Genomic DNA, 5,970 nt, shown 5'->3' with positions numbered 1-5,970 from the left:
GTACCACTGGCCAGAAAGCTTGGCTACATATGGAAACCATCTGGATGTTTTAAAAAATACAAAGCCTTGGTCTCACCTGCAGAGATTTTTTATTGAATTAATCTGGGTGCAGACTGGGCATCAGGATTCAGACAAGCATGCCAGGGGACTGTGACATGCAGCAAAGTTTAGGGTCCACTCTTAGGACCAAACTTTCTGGGCTGTAGGGCTGTGCGTGTGCAACTCCACTTGGCAACACCTAGTTGTGCTACAAAGCAGCTGTACCTGTGGACCTCCCACTAGCCATCCCTGGTCACAGCTGTGCTTGTTAGTTCATCAACTTGGTGAGTGTGAAGTAGTATCTCAGTGTGATTTTAACTTGCCTTGTCTTGTCCACTAATGGCATCGAGCGTATCTTCATATGTTCACTGGCCTTGCTTGTCTTCTCTTCTGTGAAATACACGTTCAGGCCCTTTGGTCATATTTTATTAGGTTGTTTGCCTTTTCCTTACTGATTGACAGGCGTTCTTTGATTCTGGGCATTAATCTTTTATCAGTTAAGTGTGATATATCTTTTCCCAGGTTGTGCCTATATTTTCAATATTTTATGGTGTCTTGAGGGGCAGAAGTTCTTAGTTCTAATGTAGTTGAAATTATAAATAGCTTTTAAAACATAATTTGATCTATTTTTATCTTTTAAAAAAAATTCTTTCCTACTCTGTGGCCGTAATGATACTTCTTATGTATTTTTTTTTTTAACAAACTTAAAGTTTGACCTTTCGTATTTAAAGCCTTGATTTACTTCTGTCTATAATTGATTTGGGGGTATGAAGGTAGGGAGGTAGAGATCTATTTTCCTTTTTCCCTTGGGGGTCTCCAACTGTCCCAGCACCATCATTAATTTATTAATTCTTCCTTCGCTGATCTACAATAGCCCATTTCTCAAGTCAGCTTCACATGTCCATTTTGCAGCACGCATGATTCAAATTTGTGCTTCAGAAAAAGTATAAATACTATCAGCTCTCACCTATATAGCATGTCTCTAGTCCTCACAACAATCATGTGGACAAGTATGTTTCTCATGCCCTTTTTATAGATGGAGAAACTGGCTCAGAGAGGTTAAGTCGCTTGTCCAAGGTCACCCAGCCAGTGTCAATTGTAGGCTGGCTCCAGAGTCTCTGCCTTAACCACTCTGTTGTGCTGACCTCCAAATCACTACACATTCTCAAGCTTTATAGTTTCTCACTACTAATTATTAATCACTAATGCAGCTACTGTATTGATAAACTGCAGGGAAGTATAACTATGCAGATTAGGAAAAATAAGATAGTTAGATGATTCCTAAATGATACCTTTATAAAACACACTCGATTTTTAAGTATTAAAAAAAAAATCAAGAAACCCACAGAGGCCTTCAATTCTCAGCGTCTCCTAATGAGTGTAAACAGCCTGCCACTTAAGCTGGCAGGTCACAGAGTCTGCAAGAACACTTCAGCTGCCAAGATCACCTTGAGAGCTAGCGCTGCAGCCCTGGATTATTTTCAAAACCAGAAAACTATCGTTTCTCTGTTTTGAAAAAAAGAAAACAGCTTAGAAGGGACCTGGCTCCTCCAAGCACAGACTGGACCCCAGAGGCAGTGCTGTGGTTAGCAGGCACCCACGGGGCTGAGCTCCGTGTCTGCTGCCCAAGGGGTTGGTAGGAGACCCGCTGAAGTCAGAGCGTGAGGAACATCTGTTTCTTTCTCTTTTCTGAAAGCTGGCAGGCAGTAAACCGATCTGAGACAAGAGGGCTTTGTTTGTGATAATTGGGTTTTCCTGCAAACAAGTTGGCATGCGATGTTAGCTGTGGGCAATTCTAATGACCTTCTGGTTGACTGCAGAAAAAACTACCAAATGGCTCTAAAATAACTGTATTCTGACCTCTTCATCAACCCTCATCTGAGCGCTGTTTCTAGAAGAAAATGAGAAGAACTATATCATGCCCCTGAGGCCTTTTTACTTCCCCAGGAAGTCACCTGCCCCCCTGCACCTGACTTCACCCTACTGTCCCACGTTTCACATCAGCTCTACAGGAGACCTGGTTCACAGATGTTGGAATCCCAGCTCATTTTACACTTTTTCCCCTCGTACTGACACCAGTTGCTGCCAGGGCTGGTGGGAGAGGCAAATGCTGAGTATTTAATGCCTCACTTCCACCCTCACAAGATGAGAAACAATCAAACATAAACAAAACCCATCCAGATGTGGAGCATGAAAGCAAAACGTGGAATTCCAAAGCTTTCTGGGGATCCCCATTCCTGATGATGGGGAGAAAATAACAAGCCTTTGCTTGACAAATAGAACGTGTTTTTACCCTGAAATTCCTAAAGACTGGGAAAAGATGCAATTCTTCCTTTTGTTTATTTTCCATGAAGCTGGAAATTAACTTCTGCCTTTATTAAAGAGGACAGGATTTTGGAAAGAAGAAATGGGGCTGGGCTGCGGGATTAGTAATAAGTTGTAGTTGGGGTCCCTCACTAACAAGGGGGAAGTGTGTGACCGTGAGTCTCATTCTGGACTTCCTCAGGTAGATGAATCTAATCCTTTTGGATTAAGGAAATTAATTAGAGGCTTAACTAAATGTAATTTGCTTTTCATATTTTTCAGATTATTTTACTTTGAAAATTCACAGATCTCTTGGAAGATTTGTGAAACAAATCATGTGTTCTGGTTCAGGAAAATATGGACATTGCCCACGTAGGTCCCTTCCATCTAGGAGCCCAAGGGTGGGCCTGTGTAGGACCGGAGGGCAGACAAAGCCAGGGTCAGCATGATACTATCAAGGGAGCCTTTCTTCCCCACTGGGGTTGGGTGAAGGTGGAGTAGGGTGTGGGAGGTGAGGCAATGCAGAATGATCTAAAGCTGATAGGAGCAGCCCAAGGGGTTCTCCATGGCACCTGACACCCCAGTACCACCTGGGAGGACTCCGGAGAATCGTGGGTTTAGTGGGGAGAGAAAAGGGCTCATGACCCATGCTTCTCTCCATAAGAGGATAGTCATGCATCTCGTGTGTTGACTTTGGCACTCCATCCCTTTCATGAAAATGTACAAAACCACTTACTATGGGGAAATGGAAGCCCAGAGAAGTTAAATAGATTGTTCCATAAAGTATAACTTGTCAATGGCAGAGGCAAGACTCAAAGGCAAATCTCAGGTCGCCTGATAGGTGGCCACCCACAGCACGGCACGGCTGAGGACGTACTGCCTCGTGACCCCTCCAGGTCATTTGCTTTAGGAGCTTAGCATTCATACCAAGGCCTATTTTGGTGGCTGGAGGCAGGGGAGGACAAAAAAACATAAAGGTAGTATCTCTTTTGTTAGTAGACTTCAGAGCTAGGCAGTGAGGACCAAGGGATAAATAAAATTAAAGGCCAAGAAACAGACACGTGTCTGAAACCCATCTGTTCCTAATCTATGCAAGACTGGCCTTTGTAACTAGACATCTAGGAACCATCTGCCTTGTTTCCTTTGCGTAGATTTTTCTCTACGATTCTTCCAAGTGACGGAAAGGTGCTTATTACACAGTCCAGTGGAACTTAGGGCAAACTTGAACTATGTGAATTTGAAATAGTGTGACCTGAAAATATTAACGAAGTCTCAATTGCTCATCCAAATTTGAAAAAAACAAACAAAAAACAACAAACAAAAACAACCCCCTCCCCATAAATTCCTCAAATTAAAAAAAAAGAAAAATCACAATTTCAAAATGGGGGGTGCATGGGAATTGTACACCGTGTTCACACTCTGGCCAGATGACAGCGTTACTTGAGCTGCTTAATGGAAACACACTGCGCCCTTTCACATGCACCAGCATTTCTGCGAGGGAATTTGGTCTCTTTGTGCTATTTGAAAATGAATTGCTTCTAAAACATTTACAATTTTTTTTTTGCGTCGCATAACAATATCATCCAAGATGTCAGTAAGTCATATTGCTTATGTGAAAATCAGTAATTTCACAGTGGAAGTTACATAAAATGTCATCACACAAGCCAAACAACCACTGTGATAGGCTGAGCAGTAAATTCTGTGAATCCCGAAAAGGAAATACTAGAAAAAAGTCTGAGAAAAGAAGAAATAGTAAAGGACAAACTATGTGACATGTTGTCCTTCCACCTTGTCCTCAACTATTGCTTCTCCTTTAGAAAAACATTAACTACAAATACTGTAAATTAAATGAGGGCTTCAGGAATGTATCCTTGCAATAAATAAGAATATGCTGTACCTGAGGGTATGGGTTGGATTGTATCCCCCCAAAATATGTTGGCGTCCTAGTCCCCAGGACCTGTGAATGTGACCTGATCTGGAAATAGGGTCCTTGCAGATATGCAGACTAAGACGATGTCATTAGGGTGGTCCCTAACCCAATACAATAGTGTCCTTATAAAACGGGGAAACTGGATGCACTGACAGGTGTGTGCAGAAGGAATGTGACACAGAGACACCGGGAGAGCACCATCTGTAAGCTGAGGAAGGCCCGCGGCCAGGCCCCCAGCAGCCAGGATAGAGCCCTGGAATACATCGTCCCTCGCAGCTCTCAGAGGGCAGCTATCCTGCTGGCACCTTCATTTCAGACTTCCAGCCGTCAGAGGAGTGAGACACTAAAATTCTGTTGTTTAAGCCACCCAGTGTGTGATGCATGGTTATGGCAGCCCTAGCAAACAAATACGCTCGCTCACCATTGTTGTAATAATTCAACAAAGGTGAGTGTACAAAGGTTCCCCATGGTTTGACCAACAGAGGACCCCAAGGAATGTCCCACAGGGGGAGGGGAGGCCTCCCCGTTAGGTTACCAGTACTGAGGGGACAGACTTTGCTCTCTCATCTGTCATTTATGCGGCAGCATGACCAGTTCATTAGCTCGTACACTTCTCAGAGACTGACTTCATGGTGGAAAGTGGGGCCTCTGATTGGGGTGATGAGGGGGAACTGGGAGCCTTGCCCAGGTGAGCAGGCACACTCCCCAGGGTCTGGCTCCCAGTTCTAACAGAGCCGGAATAAATTAGTGGGGCCATCAGGAAGGTTGCAGTTTGCCTAAGGAGGTCAGAGGCAATATTAACCACCTGCATTTTTGTCAGGAGCCAGGCGTGCACAGGTGCAGAAGAACATGGCTGAATGGACAGGTGAGGGCAGGACTCAGAGCTGAGGCAGTGAAGAGGGGGCAGTGAGCGGGGCCCCAGGTACAAGGTGCTGCACAGCGCCAGCAACCCCGGGAGGATGAGGCTGGGGCTTTCGGTGGACAGACCTGAGGTGGCAGGGGCAGAAACAGAAGCCCTTCCCTCTGTGCTTGTCCCAGTGAGAAGGGCGGGGTCAAGGCCGCCTGGGCTGTCTGCATCAGGCGATTCTGGAGTCATGTGTCTGATCATTCACAAGGCAAGACGGGTTTTGGGGGTGATGCATATTTCATATGCAGGTTGGTGATTTGGGAGACAAAACCAAGTGCTAGGCAGGCTGCTGTAATTTCTGAAGCAAAAGTGTCTAATGAGGGCTCTGTGGACAGAATACGAAACATAGATAATCAAGGAGGTCGAGATAGAAACACACCTCTTAGTCCCTGAATGGCTCAGACCCCGTCTGTCTCATCCAGCAGGCACCACGCTTTTGCTTCCATTTCTTCTCTGTTTCTCATCACTCCCTCAGTCATTATATGAGAAAACATGGAGGCAGCATGGTGGAAGGGGAGGCAGGGGACTGTGTTCCTTTGGGGAAGGGTAGCAGCGACAAGGATCACAATAATAGCAAATCACAGTAGCTGATATTTCCTGAGGACTTGAGGCGTGCCAGGCTCCGCACTAGGTATGCTGGCACAGTGAGTGTGGTCGTGGAGGGAAGCTATTGTTATTCCTTCCCCTAGATGGTGTCTCCCAGATTTGAAATAAATGTGCTGTATCACACTGATGGTAAGCAGTAGACTATAGTAATATATGGTAATAGAATCCCATGAGCCCAGGTTTT

Source organism: Rhinolophus sinicus, chromosome 4 (assembly GCF_057876585.1).
Source record: "Rhinolophus sinicus isolate RSI-liver-muscle chromosome 4, RSI-T2T, whole genome shotgun sequence".
Taxonomy (NCBI): Eukaryota; Metazoa; Chordata; class Mammalia; order Chiroptera; family Rhinolophidae; genus Rhinolophus; species Rhinolophus sinicus.
The sequence above is the reverse complement of the archived record's forward strand: the minus strand, read 5'-3'. Positions refer to the sequence as shown.